The sequence below is a fragment of the Ursus arctos genome, unplaced genomic scaffold (assembly GCF_023065955.2).
Source record: "Ursus arctos isolate Adak ecotype North America unplaced genomic scaffold, UrsArc2.0 scaffold_23, whole genome shotgun sequence".
NCBI lineage: Eukaryota > Metazoa > Chordata > Mammalia > Carnivora > Ursidae > Ursus > Ursus arctos.
In genome coordinates, this window is record NW_026622908.1 from 47,396,366 (window position 1) to 47,414,101 (window position 17,736).

General features: G+C 49.3%; 1 long non-coding RNA gene across 3 annotated transcripts in view; it reads right to left on the reverse strand.

Moving 5' to 3' along the window:
• Positions 1–17,616, reverse strand: part of LOC125282564 (uncharacterized) — an 84,119-nt gene extending 66,503 nt beyond the window's left edge. For all 3 annotated transcript variants that reach the window (XR_008961121.1, XR_008961120.1, XR_007189647.2), the window contains exons 1-2: positions 16,538–17,616; positions 15,825–15,906 (exon numbers count right to left, since the gene is read on the reverse strand). This is a non-coding gene — a long non-coding RNA (uncharacterized LOC125282564). The remainder of the gene's footprint in view (positions 1–15,824; positions 15,907–16,537) is intronic.
• Positions 17,617–17,736: the final 120 nt, after the last annotated feature.

Genomic DNA, 17,736 nt, shown 5'->3' on the forward strand with positions numbered 1-17,736 from the left:
GCTGTTTCACACTGACATGAGCCTTGAGACTATTCTCAGAGCAGGTAACAGTTTTAGAAACCATACCATTTCTAGGGAGGAGGGGACAAAATTACGTAAGTATGTTCTCCAGCCAACTAAACACTGCATGAAAACACAGAGGCCAGAAACACTGGTGAGCGGTGAATTCCAGTAAAATGTACAGCAAAACCTAAATTACTGTGGATAATGGGGTGAAGAAATCCAACATGCCCTTGAAGAAAGGATCCTTGAGATAAAAGAGATATAATGTAAGAGAAAAAAACAAATTAATCCAGAAATAAAATATCAGATTTTTTTTCAAGCACATTTAGGTGAGGAGAGGACAGAAAGGTGTGCCAGATGTCTCATCTCACCAGGGAATAGGGTTATTGTTTGTTTTGTGATGTTAAAAAAATATATGGTTTAAGGTATTTAGGTCAAAATTTCAGAAGGGGAATTTTAGAAAGGTGGATGCACTGAGGGCTCATCTGTATATTCCTACATCCCCATATAAAAACAGATCAGGCAGCTAGACAGGAAAACTAAAGCTCCATGACTGAAATTTATAATGAAATCAGGTGAACCCCAAAGTACAAATTCACAAGAGCCACAGGTCCTCTGTGGTATTAGCATCTCTGCAGGAGAAGGCAAAAGAAGGCAAAGGGACATGTGACAGACCTGAAGACAGGACAGCCTCAGAAGAGCTGCAAGGAAAAGTGTCAGAAAGCATGGCACACATCTTGAGTTCAGCACCTGAACCTGCAGGGCTCTCCCCAATGTGGGGGCGAGTGCCTGCAGGGGCCTTTGGTGAGTCCTTAGGGCAAGAAACAGGCAACAGAAAGAAATGTCACCTGACAGACCAACAAGTAGCCTACTATTTCAAAACAAGCTAATAAACAACCAGAGGAAAGTATACAAGACAAACAAACAACGTAAGTCAGAATAGGATGTTTGGATGAGGTGACACCCCTCACGGGAAAATGAGAAAAGGAAAACCATTCCAGAAATCAAGACTAAAATGAAGGAAATACACAGCAGACGAGAACAACTACATTTTAAGGCCAAAAAGAAATGAGAGAGATAAAAAGGACTCAAGAGAAAGTGATGAATACTGAAGACAGGCAAAGAAAATCCCGAGTGTAAGCAGGGTCCTTGGGGAGGGAGGAAGCCTTGTGGGACAGTCACTGGATGAAATCAACCCGAAGGGGTGTGAGGAAGGAGAGGAAGGAAAGATAGGCTGATTCTATATTAAATACAAGATAAGGTGTAGGTTTAAACCCAAATGTGCCAGAAATTACACTAAATAGAAATGGGCAAAAATATGCTACCTTAAATATAAAGATTGCTAAACTAGATTTTTTAAAATCTAACTACATGCCAATTCAAAAGCCACATTTAACCATAAGGATGGAGAAAGATTAAAAATAAAGAATGGGGAAAGACGTGCATGAAAACAAAGCTGTATCAATAGCAGGCAAAACAAAAACAAAAGCAAAAGCCCAAAAGAGTTCCTAGAGCAAACCAGTATCACTTCCATAAACTAAGAGTTCTCACCATTTAACACTTGCGTGTACATAATGAAACAGCCTAAAACAGGAAGTAAAGCAGAATGGGACAAACTACGGGATGAAGTAGACCAAACTATAATCAGAGCGGAAGGCTCTGAAGTTCCTTCTCCGTACTTTACACACAAGTCAAGAAACATGGGGCAGATGTGAAGGATCTGAACCCCCAAATTAACAAACTGACCCAATATGACTCATGTCAAGTGTTGTACTGCCAACTGTACAACGTCCACTCTTCTAAGTTCATATAGAGCAGTCACGAAAATGAACCAAGGCTGGCCATGAAGCCTCCATGTGCATGGAGGACTTTATAGATCATGGTCATCAGTTTATGGGTCCTCCCTGCTCTATTATTTACATTTTCTCCTTCGTCCTCAGCCCGACCCCACTGCCCTCCACACCCACAGACATCTGTCCCCCACATCCTTCTCTTCACCTTCTGTAAGTGTGTTTCCATATGTGTGCATACAGTCATGACAAATATGTAGTATTTTTCCAGCATTTATGTTTATTTAAATTCATGGGGGTTATAAAGCTTGTTCTGTTTCTCACTTTTTTCTTTTTTTTTTTAGCAAATCTGAGATTGATTTGTTTTGTTACATAAAAAGACAGTACATTATTTCTGGCCACTAAAGGGTATTGCATTGTATACATATACTACGTTGTGGGCGTTCATGGCCCTTTTGGGAGCTCTTTGCTAAGACAGAATACACTGTAATTAATATCCTTCTTCTTTAGCATCTGTGTGAATGTTTCTCTGGGTGGAATCTGCATGTCAAAGGTATGCATAGACTCCATCTCACTAAATGCCACCAGGTTGTAGGAGCATTCCTCTGGGGGTACATATTGGGGGCAAACCACTTGTTATAAGGAACAGATATACCCCATACCAGTAAATGCTTCCAGAGTTTTCCCTCTCTTCAACAACACAGTGGTGTTTTGTTTTAATTTGCTTTTCTCTGGGGGCGCCTGGGTGGCACAGTCAGTTAAGTGTCTACCTTCAGCTCAGGTCATGGTCTCAGGGTCCTGGGATTGAGCCCCATGTCGGACTCCTGCTCAGCAGGGAGTCGCTTCTCCCTCTGCCTGCTGCTCCCCCTGCTTGTGCTCTCTCTCTTGGTGTCTCTCTGTCAAATAAATAAATAAATAAAATCTAAAATAATATTAATTAATTAATAATAATAATAATAATTTGCTTTCCTCTGATGAAAATCAGGGTGAAGGTCTCTGTATGCTCTTGCTGGCCATGTGTGAGCACTCACTTCCCAATATCTGTCCATTACCTGGTGGTGTGCAGTTCTTCATACAGTCTAGACATTAACCCCTTAGTAGTTATAAACAGCAAGTATATTCCCCTGAAAGTCCAACCATCTTTTTATGTTGTTCCACAGTGACCTCCACTGAACAGATATGCACATAATTCTGATGTAGTTAAGTCCACCATTTTCCTAACTATTAATTTATGCTCTGGGATGATATTTAAGAATTCCTTTCCTAGGGGCGCCTGGGTAGCACAGTTGTTAAGCATCTGCCTTCGGCTCAGGGTGTGATCCCGGTGTTCTGGAATCGAGCCCCACATCAGGCTCCTCCACTAAGAGCCTGCTTCTTCCTCTCCCACTCCCCCTGCTTGTGTTCCCTCTCTCGCTGGCTGTCTCTCTCTGTCAAATAAATAAATTAATTAAATCTTTAAAAAAAAAGAATTCCTTTCCTAACCTCCAGCACTATCCCCTACACTTTGTACTTTCCCCTTCACTTCTACATATACTTTTAGACCTTAAATCCATCTGCATTTTAGGGGGTGTGATATAAGCATCTAATTTTAATTTTCTGTATCGAGTGAGCCACCTTCCCCATTCAATTTCTTAAAAAGCAAAGTTCCCAAATACATGGGTCTTTTATGGAGTCCTGTTCTGTATCTTCCTCTATTTTTCTGTTCCTGTGCTAGCAGCAAACTTATAATAGGTAAGACTTTATTATATGTTTATTATATATTTAACAATACTGGCAGACAAACCCCTTTTGCTTATTATTCACAATTGTCTGTTACTCATGAACTTGGCACATAAATTTTAGATCTGTGGGAGAAATTCCAAAATTAAATCCTCTGGGATTCCAACTGGAATTGTACAAAATACGTGGACGAATATGGGGGAAACTAATGTTTTATAATGCTGTCTGTCCATCCATGAACATGGTCTATTTCTCCATTTCTCCAATTCTTTGGGGAAAGAAAGAAAAGAAAAGAAAAGAAAAGAAAAGAAAAGAAAGAAGGAAGGAAGGAAGGAAGGAAGGAAGGAAGGAAGGAAGGAAGGAAGGAAGGAAAGAAAGAGAGAGAAAGGAAAAGAGAGAGAGCAAGAGGGAGGGAGGGAGGAAGAAAGAAAAAGATTTTTACATTTTCCCCATAGGGGTCTCAGGCATTCTTTATCGATTAGTTCTTAGACAGGTAAGATTCCGTTGACATTTTAAATAACTTATTTCCCACTAGACTTCCTAATTACTTGTGGTGAATAGGAATGCGAGATTAAACCACAATGACATACCATTTCCTCTGGTACGCATTGAAGCTGACAATGACAAGTGTGGGTGAGGAACAGGGACTCCCACGCACGCTCAGGGTGAAGAGCAGCCCAGCCCAAGACCTAACACTCCAAAATGCAGGAGCTTTAGGCAAGAAAGTTGCAGTATGCTGTCAAATTGCAATAGAAAGGAAACAATATGTCCATCAACAGGTAAAGGGATAAGTCTGGGGTTGTAGCTTCTGGGAGAAAATGGGTTCATTAGAGCCACACAAACCAAAGAGAAACTGTTTTAACAGAACCACGCATTTTGCAAAAGCAGTTCTCAGAAGGAGAAAAGTAGTTCATTACCAATTACTACACTAAGTTTAAAGCATGCAAAATAGTGTTTAAAGAAAACACATAATATGCTTAGTAAGAATGTAAAGGCCACATGGGAATGACACATTCCAAATTCAGGAATTTATCTAGGGTGGGAGGGAAACAATATGGGAAGATATATGGAGATGGCTTCATGTATTTTTCTAATATTTTCACAACTTGGGTGTTTTTACATGTTTTTTGATATATTATTGTATATACCCTTTGTACAGCTAAAATAAACCATTTTTAATCAAGTGAGACTCTGTAGTTAATGGGAATGGGCTGAACCCTTGGATGGGGGAAGGACACCCTCAAGTCTAGACATGGATTCTGTAAGGGGCTGGGTCCCAATGAGTAGCCAATAGCAGCTAATGGCACATGGACTTTACACCAGGGGCTGATGTCTAGAGGAAAACAGGGAGGAAGATCCTAAACACAGCAAAAACAGGAACCAGGAAGTGACTGTGTGCCCAGCATCTCAGCTGACCCTGGGCAGGTACATAAAGGGCTCCCGGCCCAGGAGGTTCCACACCTGCACACCTGTCCCCTGCACCTGCTCCTCTGACCTGCTCCACCCTCAACCCACCAGAACCATGAGCTGCTGTGGCTGTTCCGGAGGCTGTGGCTCCGGCTGTGGGGGCTGTGGCTCCAGCTGCTGTGTGCCCGTCTGCTGCTGCAAGCCTGTGTGCTGCTGTGTGCCAGCCTGTTCCTGCTCCAACTCTGGGGGCTGTGGCTCGTGTGGGGGCTCCAAGGGGGGCTGTGGCTCCTGTGGGGTCTGCAAGGGGGGCTGTGGCTCATGTGGGGGCTCCAAGGGGGGCTGTGGCTCCTGTAGTGGCTCCAAGGGGGGCTGTGGCTCATGTGGGGGCTCCAAGGGGGGCTGTGGTTCCTGTGGCTGCTCCCAGTCCAGCTGCTGTGTCCCCTGCTGCTCCCAGTCCAGCTGCTGCAAACCCTGCTGCTCCCAGTCCAGCTGCTGTGTCCCCTGCTGCTCCCAGTCCAGCTGCTGTGTCCCCTGCTGCTCCCAGTCCAGTTGCTGCAAGCCCTGCTGCTGCCAGTCCAGCTGCTGTAAGCCCTGCTGCTCCCAGTCCAGCTGCTGCAAACCCTGCTGCTCCCAGTCCAGCTGCTGTGTCCCCATTTGCTGCCAGTGCAAGATCTGATTTTCCATTTTCACCGGGACTCTTACCAAAGCCAGGGCCAACCCTAATCAGGAGTCATGGGTTCTAGCACAGCCATCATCTGCCTTTTTTCCTGAACCCCTGATCCAGACTCTCCACCAGCCCAGCATCTGTCTGTCATCCACCCTCCTCCCTTGCCCTCTGCGAGCATTTCTCTTTGATCTCCTGCCAAGGAATACAGTGGGCACTTGTATGCAAGAATGACTTCCAAGACCCCACCTCCCAGCACCTGGAGACCTTTCCCAGCCACCTGCAGAAATGGCCCATCCCAAGTCCTGCCTGCCTGGCACCTTCTGCAGTGAGAACATCTGAGCAGGGGCAGCACAGGGCTTCCTCAGCTAATTTCTGCAGTCACTAACTTCTCAGACAGTGTCCTTGAAGCATCTAATAAAGCCATTGCCCCAGAAACTCATCGCTGTGTGGATGTATTTATGTGTTTCCATCTCTCTGGTGGGAGGGAGGGGATGTGAACTGGAGTAACACCTGTGCCCACGCTGAGTTCCTGGACCTGCTCACAGGCCACAAGCCCTAGGCTCCCAGAGTGCCTTTGGCAAATGCTGATCTGCTCCCCATCTGCAAACACTCAGTGTGTTTCCTACAGCCAACTAGCTGAGGAGCCTTGAGCAAATTATTTTTCCTCCCAGAACCTATGTCCACATCTGTAAAATGGGCTGCTGATAGAGCACCTTCCTTGTAGGAAACGCATGGTAAAGCAGCCGTATGAGATGGACTCGTCAGGATGACCATCTGGGTCAGCTCTGGTAGACACCTCCTTCCAGCTCCGTGCTGAGCCGAGTGGGCATGGCCCTGTTGCCTTTCCTGAAGGAACCTGACCAAAATGAAATCACCTCTAATTGCTTCCTGTGTGGACCTGGCGCTGCGCTAAGCACCAAATGCTCACAGCAGCCCCGGCCTGCGGATGTCAAATGAAGCACAGAGAGGGTATGTGGAATAAAGAGCCCAGCACCATCTTTGACGTTGGGCCACTAACAGTTTTCAGGGGCTCCCCACCTTCTTTTCACCCCACAGCCAGGCAGCCAATGAGAAAGCCCATTGCCACTGGCAGGGAAGTTCAAACCATTCAAACTCCAGGCTGTGCAGGAACCCTGAGCCTAGACCCACCCCTAACCCTGATAAAAACCAAAGCACATTCCCTCTCGTCACTTGAGCCATTTCAAACCAGCTTGGGTGCCTGCCCTGCTCACCCAGAGTCTCTTCATGTGAGTAATAAACCCCTTCCTACCCTCTTGGTGTATATGTAGTGTCATCAGTCTGATATCTGTGCCAATTTTGGGCACAGAATTGACCCTTCACTCCATGGGGCAACCACAAGACAGTAACACCTTGTCCACAGCCCCAGTGTAGAGAGCTACAGAGCCAGGACTGAAAACCATGTAGTCTGGTTCTAAGCCCACCCTCCTAACCCCTCATCTGTGAAGGTTTATGATGATGTGTAAAAGCCAGGAGAGCAAAGTTTCTACTTCCAAAGGGGATGTGATATTTATGGAAGGTTGACAATCCCATTGCAGCAACTTGAAAAGGCCAAATTACTTTAAAAGCCCACAGAGTAAAAGACACTAGTAAATTGTATGTTGTATGTACTTTACCACGATTTGTAAAAAGCAGAATACATATATAATATTAGGGCACTGTGGGATCAATGAGGACCAGAGAAAAACCAGTCTCAAGAGGGAAAGCTCTCTGAGAGGAACTGAGGCTCAACCACCATGTTTTCTTCCTTTGGGGAATTAGTCACGTATAGGTGTGGGTTGATCATCAGCTGTGACCTGGAAGGAGGGACTTCACTGGGAGAAAGAAAACCCACAAAACTGTTGCCATCGCCACCAGGGCTGGTGTAGAAAATTGCTAACTTCCAGGGCTATGAGAGGCACAAAACTAGACCTGAGGCTCCTACAGGCGAAGTGAAATCTCCTGTAACTTCATGGTACTTAGCACATGATGTCCTTCTAGAGAATAAGGTTTCTGCCTCAGACACAAGACAAATGTCCTGTAAGACATTTTCCAAATTTTGAAGCTGACGGAGCAGAACACTAAACAGCTAAGCTTAAAATACTTGAGGAAAAGAACAGAGTTCCCTAGAGCCTTGCAGCAGTGAGGAGATAGAGAGGAGCCAGGCTCTTAACCAAACGCCAGGAGACCCACAACTAGAAGGCCCATAAAAGTGCAATGAGCCCAAACCCAGCGCAGTCTCTACTGGACTGGAGCGTTCGGCTTCTTTTTTTTAAGATTTTATTTATTTATTTATTCGACAGGACAGAGAGAGACAGCCAGCGAGAGAGGGAACACAAGCAGGGGGAGTGGGAGAGGAAGAAGCAGGCTCCCAGTGGAGGAGCATGATGTGGGGCTCTATCCCAGGACTTCAGGATCACACCCTGAGCCGCAGGCAGACACTTAACAACTGAGCCGCCCAGGTGCCCCTGGAGTGTTCAGCTTCTTGACTTACTGGGATAAGAGAAGAAAGGCCAAGTGCCCCATTAGAAGATATCAACTAGACCCTCCATAGCCCTTTTATACAAATATCTGGCATACACTCAAAAAGTCCTAGATCCAGAAAGTGGCAGGAAAATGTGATCGATAATTAAGAGGAAAACTGACAAGAGAAGCAGGTCCACAGATAAACCATATACTGGAATAAGCAAACATAAATTTAAAATAACTATGATAAATATGTTAAATGAAATAAAGGAAAAGATAAGCAAAATGGATGAAAAAATAAGCTTTTTCAGCAAAAAGTTAGAATACATTTTAAAATGTTAAGTGGAAGAACATTCTTGTACTGAAAAATGCAGTATCTGGAAATGCCTAAAATTGATGACTCATTGGGTGGGTTTAACAACACAAAACATGCTTAGACAACACGAAAATAGATGGAAAATGTCTTAATTGAAGCACAGAAAGAAGAAACATAGAAATAAAAGGAGTAGAGAACATGAGACAGAGGATATGTAGTTTAAAACCTAGTTCTGGACTCCCAGAAAGAGAAGCAAGAAGTAAGGGAGTGAAGGCTATACTAAGAGAAAATGATATAATATTTTTCCAGAATGGTTGAAAACCATGAATCTACAGATTCAAGAACCTCGGCAAACTCACAGCAGAGTGAATAAATAGAAAACCACACAGAGGCATACCACAGGAAAATTTCCAAGCACCAAAGATCAAGAGAAAAAATTTTTTAAAAGATTTTATTTATTTATTTGACAGAGAGAGAGACAGCCAGCGAGAGAGGGAACACAAGCAGGGGGAGTGGGAGAGGAAGAAGCAGGCTCCCAGCGGAGGAGCCTGACATGGGGCTCGATCCCATAACGTCGGGATCACGTCCTGAGCCGGAGGCAGACACTTAACGACTGAGCCATCCAGGCGCCCCAAGAGAAAATTTTAAAAGCAACAGGAGAAAAAGAACACGTTATCTTTAAAGGAACAGCCATAAGAGTGACAGCTGATTTTTAAATAGAAGTGACAGAGGCCAGAAGACATGGGATGGCATCTGACAGTGCAGAAAGACAAACAAAACACCTGCCAACCTAGAATTTTACATCTAATGAAGGTAACTTTCAGAATGCAACTGACATAGAGTTATCACCGAAAGACCTACACCCCAAGAAACAGGAAAGAAAGTTCTTCAGGCTGAAGGAAAAGAACCCCATATGGAAGCACGGGACTTCAGGAATGAGCAAAGAGCTTTGTAAATATGTGGGTAAGTATAAAAGAACACTATATTAATGTCCTGTAAGATTTTTAATATTTTTGGAAGTAAAATGTAGGGGGATAAATGGAATTAAACAGCTACAAGGTTCTTGCCTTGTTCAGGAGGTCACGAGACTACTAATTGATAGTATATTATAACAAGTCACGGATATGAAATGTAATCTCTAGGATAACCACCAAAGAATAATACATGAATGTAGAACTCAACAGCTAATAGAAGAGAGAAATTGAATAAGAAATAGTTGAGTCCAAAAGAAAGCAAGAAAGAAGGGGGAAAGGAACAAAGACGGGTGGAAAACGTAGGAAGTGAGTCAACTGCTAATGAGCGTGAGTGGAGCCCATGGTGAGAGGCCGAGTGACAAGGCATCAGGCTGGAACAGGCCACCCAAGTGATGCCACGTCCAGGGGAGCTCCAGGTCCCCACGGAGAGAGCATAAGTGCACCTTCTCCTGACGGCCGCAACCATCCCTGAGGGCAAAGACCCCCCACGAGTCCTGAGACACAGACCAACAGAGACAGGAAGTAGAGAGGAACCACCCAGGCCTCTGGGTCAACAGGCTGGGCAACGGTGGTGGTCTGGGTGCCCAGGGGCTGACAAAGGTCATGCTTTCCCGGGTATTGGCCGCAGGCAGGCATCTCCCACAGTCCACTCTGCAACTTGCTATTTGGGTTTCTGTTTAATGACCATGGCATGGCCGACCCAGAGAGCCATCCCCAAGGCTGATAAAATCCCACAGACACCACAGGAGGAACTGTCCAAGCCTGAGGGCTGAGCCTGCCCTGGGCCAGCCATATCAGGGATAGACGGGCAGCCCGAGGGCAAGCTCCTCACCTGACAGCAAGCAATGAGCCGTTAAGGAGCATTCCACCTTGTTAGCACCCAGAGGTCCTGTGCTCCTGGGAGGCTGTGAGGCTTTACGGCCTAAAATGCCCTGGATAAAGATAGATGTCCCCTACCCCAAACCAGGCAGTCTCGTTAGTGTTACGCAAACAATGGACAGGAGTACAAATGTCCCCCCAAGTGACCTAGCCGCACTACACAGTAAAGGCGAGAATTAAAACAGCAGGTCCCCAAGGAAAAAATAAATGAGGCAAGCACCCAGAAATCTGGCACATACGGAGCTATGGGAGGCCCCAAGGGGGTGCTCAGTCACCTTTCAAACCAAAAGGGCTGCCACAAAGAAGATCCTCACAGAGGTCAGGTGCCCTCTGCCAGAGGAACTGAGAGCCAGTGTTTGCCTGAGAACAAACCCCTCTTGGGGCACCCCTACTACCTGACTCATACCCCTGTATCCGGATTTGATGGCCTTCAGGGGAAGGGGGATTAGCATGGGTCTGCGGTCTCTGTCGCAGGGAGAACCAAGGTTTCACGGCCCGTCAAGTGTACAGTGGGGCCAGGGGCTGCAAATCTTTACGGCTGTTTCACATACAATGCCCCGGTGAGCCACCCAGTGGTGGTGCAGGGAGATCTCAGGAGGACAGCTCTGTGGCCAGGCACTGAGAACAGCTAATTCAGACTGGAAAACTATAGCATATTCCCCTTAAAGTTGGTTGACGGAATTGATGTCCACTGTACAGGACCCAGCTTGTTACCCTCCCATATCCGCTGGCCCCGCTCCAGCCCCGGTCCGTGGCCTTGCTTCCAGAGAGGGCCAGCCTAAGGTTGGACCTTCACTATGCCTGCAGCAACAAGAGTGCCAGGAGATTCTGCACACTGGTCCAACTTTACTGAACCCACGGATGCTCTGGCCCCTCCAGTGGCTTCCTGGAAGAGCTGATTTAATCCACAACACGAAAGTTCAGGGAAGTAAGTTCCCTCCCCATGAAGTGAGCGTTGATCTATGAGAACAGCAAACAGGAGGATAAAGTGTTCTCCCTTCTTCCTCTGCAAAGACTATCCTGAGATGCAGTGTCTCCATGAGGCCCTCCCTGGAGATGGCCTGCACAGATGAGAAACCAGCTGCAACTTCTTTCCCCCTTCACTCTGGCCTCCTTTGGGTCAACACTTCAACACACACTTGCATTAGGCTTTGCCTCTGCCTGCTTTGTAGGCAACTCAGGCTGAGCCTCCTACCATCACCATGTACGTTTGACATTATGGTGGGGGATCCTAGCCAATGCAATATGACAAGGAAAAGAAATGGGTGACGTCAAGTTTGGGATCCACAGATGTATGACAGTCTACTTGGAGAGTCCGCGTGAGCTGACGTGTAATCTGGAGCTAATGAAGGAGTTCAGAAAGGCTAAATCAAAGCCCACAGACAAGTGACAGCAGATCGGGAACTATGATGTTTACAAAGAGCCCCTCCCAACAGCAACAGAAACTATAAGGGAAGCAGGATTACATCTAACAGGCATGGGTAAGACCTCTGGAGAAATTTATAAAGCAATGTGGAAAAACATTTAAAAGCTAACCATGTGCATGGATGAGTAGAGCCGGTAGTGCTCCCCAAATTAACCCATCGATTCAGTGCAGCTGCCATCAAAACACCAAATGTGGACAAAGATCATAAAAAATGGAGCTTTCACAACCCGCTGGTAGGTGATTATTATATCCCCACTTTGAGAGTAATTTAGCAACATCCAAGGCATATCCTGTAGCCTGATGACCACACTTCTGGGCACACACCTCAGAGAACTCTGGCCCAAGAGCCGTGGGACAGGATCTCTCAAAGGTTGATAAACAAATGGCCGTTTCTTGTAAGTCAAACCTACACCTACCATGTGACCCAGTGGTCACACTCCTGGGGGTTTACTCTGGAGACATGAGAACATATTAACACAAAAGCCTGCATGGGAATGTTTCTAACAGCTCTATCACTAATCTCCAAAAACCGAAAACAACCCCAACGTCCTTCAGCAAGTGACTGGGTACACTGGGTTTTAAATTTGCCATCAAATACTTCCCAGCAGTAAAAAGGGATGAGCTATTGATACACCCAGCAACTCAGATGACCCTCGGAGGCAAGAGGAGTCTCAAAACCTTAGATACTGTGCGATTCTATTCCTCTGATGTTCTCAAAAAGATGAAACTATACTGATGGGGACAGACCAGTGGCTGCCAAGGGGTAGGAGTGGGAGGAGGATGTCCCCATAAAGGAATAGTGGAAGGGGTATTCTTAGGGTGACAGAGCCATTCTGTATCCTGATTGTGATGATGGTGCTTGAATCTACATAGGTGTCAAAACCCAAATTGTCCATTTTGTTGAGATGTTGAGAAATTGGAACCTTGTACATTGTCGGTGGAAATATAAAAGAGAACAGCTGCTGTGGGAAACAGTTTGGAGGTTTCTCAGAAGTTACACACGTATGTCCTAGGATCTGGTCATTCCTTGTCTGGGTACATCCCCAAAAGAGTGGAAAGCACGGCCTCATACACTGGGGCACCTGGGTGGCTAGGTCGGTCAGCGTCTGCCTTCAGCTCAGGTCATGATCCCAGAGTCCTGGGATCGAATCCCGCATCGGGCTCTCTGCTCAGCGGGGAGCCTGCTTCTCCCTCTCCCTCTGCCCCTCTCCCCTGCTCATGCTCTCTCTTGCACACTCTCGCTCTATCTCAAATAAAGAAATGAATAAAATCTTTAACAAAAAATACCCATACACTAATGTTCATGGCAGCATTAGCCACAGTAGACAAAGGGGGGAGACAACCCAAGCGTCCGTCGACAGATGAATGGATCCAGCCACACAAGGGAATAATATTCAGCCTTAAATAGGAAGGAGGTGCTGACACCTGTTACTACACAGACGAGCCTCGAGGACACACTGCTCAGTGAAGGAAGCCAGGCACGAAGGACAAACACTGCAGGACTCCACTCACGAATCCCGGAGGAGCGAAATTCGCAGACAGAAAGTAGAAGGGTGGGTGCCAGGGGCTGGGGCAGGGACAGTGGGGTTTAGTGTTTAGTGGGAACAGAGTTTGAGTTTGGAAAGATGAACGAGTCTGGAAATGGGTGCTGGTGACGTCTCCCCAATGTTTAAGTACATCGTGCCACTGAACTGCACATGTAAAAGTAGTTAAAATGGCAACTTTTATAGTATGCATATCTTACCACAGTAAAAAAAAGTCCACGAGTCAATGTTACTATATGATCTTTTGAAAAATTAAATAAAATGATGGGAAAAAGAAAAACCAAAAATTGAATGTGCGTACAAATCTCCTGAACTTGTTAAAACACAGATTCTGGCTTAGGCGGCTTGGGTGGGGGCTGGGAGTCTGCATTTCTAACACAGTCGCAGGTGGTGCTGACACAGCAGGTGGGGATGACCATGAGTTACATGGTGCTAGGACACATTTTCCAGAATATTCTTTGCAACACTGCTGCATGTACAAAAACTTGCAAGCAAGCTAAACGTCCATCAGTAGAGGAATGGCTAAGTAACGGGTCTGTTCATTCAATGCAAACCCGTACAGCAGTGAAAACGGATGGGGTAGACTCGCCCGCATCAACAAGGATAAACAGGCTAGAACATGAAAAAGAAAGCAAATTGAAGGACTAATGTTGTGCCATTGATCCTTGTACATAAACATTTAAAAGCACACAAGTTAAGGTCATGTGCTGTATGCAAGACCTATACACATCGTTCCATGATAAAGACAGAGCCGGGAAGACATCCACCCCTCAGAACAGAGGCTGCCTCCGGACAAGGGGCAGAAGAGACCAGGGAGCCACCAGGATCCAGACTGTTGTTTTTCTAATCTGAAGCAAAACCGGAAAACTGCTGACATGGTTGGGTCTAGGAGCAAGATGTTTGTTACGTCATTCTCTGTGTTTATCAGGTTCTTTTTAATATCATGATTAAAACCCAGGAAAGAGTAATAATCTTCAATGTGTAATGAAAAACAGAGAAGGATGCGGCTCACTGCACCGGTTGTGATAGCCAAAATATGGAGATAATCCGCCAGATAAGTATAGAAAAGTCCTTCAAATATCATCGTGCGTGCCTAGAATGCAACACCACACAGACATTGATCACCTGGTTGTGGGAAAGCAGGTACCCGAATGAATCCCAAAAGCACTTCCTGGACCTGGAGAAGCCGGCTTCCCCGTCTGCGAAGTTCAGGGACAGGCAGCGCGAACTGAGCTGAGCGCTGGGTCAAAAGGCGAGGGGACGGCGGGCTGGAAGGGAGTGACGGAACTCCCTGGGTGACAGGAATGTTCTAGGCCTTATGTGGGCGGTGATAAGGTGGGTGCATACAGTTGTCCAAGCCCACCTCCTCGGACAACGGAGATGTGCGTTTTGTTAACTACTACTTAAAAAAAAAAAAGGCTGTGGGAAAAGTAATGCCATGGATACACGTTTACTATGAGTCATCGGTTGAAACGCTGAATTGCAAATCAGCATGAAAAAGCGGACCCCGCTTTTCTTTTTGCGCGGAGAGGATGCGTTAAGCAAAGTCCACCCTCGGCATCCTCCCCGCGGCTAGTCGGGTGCAGGCGGGCGGCAGAGGGCGCGCACGGACCGTCCGGCTGCGCCCGCACCTGCCGGACTCTTGCACCTTCTGCCGGGGCCGATTCGAACCGACTCGCCGGCCCCGCGCGGGGTCCTGCTCCACCGCTGGAGGCGCCGGCCCACGGGGCCGCGGTCACCGACGGGGAGACAGGGCCCAGCGGGCAGCCGGGCCTGCACCTGACCCCGCCTGACACAGCGGCCACTGGCTGGGGAGCTGGAAACCCCGCGAGGTGTTCCCTTCCACGCACCGTCCAGGTCTCGCACCGCAAGCCCTCCCCAAGCCGCCCCAGCCCCTCCATGGCCCGTTCCTTAGAGCGGGAGTCTCAGCACCCCAGGCGGCGAGCTAGGGGATAGAATTTAGATGGGGGCTGGAAAGAACCTAGGGCAGAGCTCGTGGCCTTGGAAAATCACAGTACCTCCCTAACCCTCTGCCCCATTGTTGCAAAACTCCAGGTTTTAAGTGCTCTTTTGCAGGAGAAATGACAGGATTATAAAACAATCATGGCCCAAACATACTTCCCTGGCTAGGCAGAGCCCCAGAAAGCTGCATGCCACCCCCACCCACTCACCTCCTGTAGCTTCCAGAAGGAAGAGAGGACACCACCACATGCCCCTCAATTTACTGCCATCTGCTCAGGCCTACTGAGGAGCTGCCCAGGGCACAGCCAGAGTTCTCTGGGGCCATGGGCACTCCCAGGCCACATGAGGGCCCTGACCATGCCTGGGCTGGGCCCAAGAGGAGCCCACTTGGGCACCGTGCACCTTCCTCCTCTCCCAGGCTCATCCTGCGCCTGGCCAGGGAGCAAGCCCAGCTCCTCAGTCTAAACACTGACAACCTCCCAACTCCAGCCAGCCCCATGCCCTTCTGGATCTGCCTCTGCTTCCCAAGGGCCTCGTGTGTCCCTGCAGCCACCTGGCCCCACCTGAGGCTCAGCCTGAATCCTCCTGTCCCCTCCCAGGGCCCAGAACTTTTCAGACTTGGAGTGAGCCCAAACAGTGAGGCCCCACTGCATCCCCCCACCCCCGGCACTGACCTGGGCATGCATCCCTCGAGCTCAGGCTCTGCTTCTGGCCAGGACCTCTCTTCTCAGCAGGGCCCTCTTCTTCGGGTTTCAGCTAGGGGCAGAGAAAGAGGAAGGACCTGAACCCAGCGCCAGCCCCAGCCCCAAAGAGCCTCTGGGTTGCCAGCACTTCCTTCCAGGACAGGCCCAGATAATTGTTTGTCCTCGGTGTTGGCTCTGTGCCAGGAATTCACTCCCCCCCCCCCCCAAGCACCCCATATACACAGCTACCCTGACATTCCTCTGCCAGCGAGGAAGGAGGCCCCAGGCGCTTCCTAAACACCTCCCTGCAAAACTCAGGCTGCCGGTGGCACTGCCTAGTCTCCAGAGCTGAAGGTCGGTCAGAAAAGGGGCCCCAGAGCTCTGGCCAGTGCCCACCTGCGGCCCAGTGCCCTCCCACACCCCCACACAAGGCTCTGGAGTCCTGAATGCTCATCTTCTGTGACCCCTCATTCAGCCAGGGATGGCTAAGAGTTGCGTCCCAGCTCCCTCCCTCCATGGGAAGGGGCTGCACTCCCTGGGGGCCCAAGCCCCTCTCAGAGCCCCAAGGAGGCCTTGGGAGACCTGCCAAGGCCAGGGGGCTCCAGGCTGGAGGAAAGACCCTCACTTTCCATCAGGCAGCCTTGGAGGAGGGGTGTTAGAAACAGAGCTGTCTAGTCACACGTCCCCCCCAAAAAAATAATTACCTTCAAAGGCTCCGTCAGCCCATGGGCAAAGGTCTTTGTCGTCTGTCTCAGAGCTAACTCCCCGGTGCCAGCCAGGGCCTGGCCCCAGAAGGTGCTCAGTGAGTACCTGGTGCCTCAGTGATGCCTGAGTGCGTGTCCTCTCCTGGCTCTCCTGGCTCCAGCTCCCTGACCTCCTCCAGGTCTCTCCTGCCTGGGGGGAGGGGGGGGCACCGGAGCCTCCACAGCCTCCAGTCTCTGCTTCATGTCACCTCCCGGGGTGGCCTCCAGACCGCCCACCGCCCTGTGTCTGGGCCCTGTTTGTTTCTGGCCCAACCCTGCTCAAGGTGTAATTACCTATGTTTGTTCCCGCTCTGGACTCCCGGCGCCCCGGCCCCCAGTGCTTGCTTCCCCACCGAGGTCTCCGGGGGCAGGCCCTCAACAGCCTTCACTGGGGGTGGGGGAGAACACACACTGTCAGGGTGGACCCTGATGAGCGCTGTTTAGGGGCGGCTTTTCACTGCAAGCGTCAGGGGCTGGAGGTGATCCGGTGGGGCTCGGGGGACAGCGCTGCACTGGGGACCCCCTCACCGGAGGACCGATGTGTGACCCGACACAAACCATCTCGCCTCTGAGCTTCAGTTTCCTGCCGAGTAACGTGGAAACCCAGCTTCCCACCCCGGGGGTCGTGGAAAGGGTCAGCGTAGGTGCTGCAGGTGAAGTGCTCGCGGGGCCTAGCTCACGGCGGGGTACCCAGGCTGGCGAGGGCTCCCGGGCCTGCAGGCCCCGCGCGAACAAAGGCTGCGGGGAGGGGGAGGAGGCCCCAGCTCCGACCCTGCCGCGGCAGGGGGAAAGACCCTCGCTCCGGGACGCGTTTAGCCGGCCCCCCCCCCCCCCCGCCTCGGGCGTGAGTGCCGCGAGGCCGGGCGTCCCCGGGTGGGGGGCCAGGCGCCTGAGCTGGGAAGGCTTCCCGGAGGTGGGAGTCCCTGGCGGCACGGAGGGACGCCGTACGGTCCCTTTAAGAGCCAGTGCCCGGGCGAGGGGCGGAGGGCAGAGGGCGGAGGGCGGCGTCCTGCCCGGCCCCCCGCCCCCCGCGGCCGCCGCCTCAGATCTGTACCCGCGGCCTGGCTCAGGCTGACGTCACCTGCCCTCGAGCCGCGCGCGCTGATTGGCTGCAGGTGACGTCAGGGCCTTTTTCGCTCGGCATGACCTCATCCCCGCCG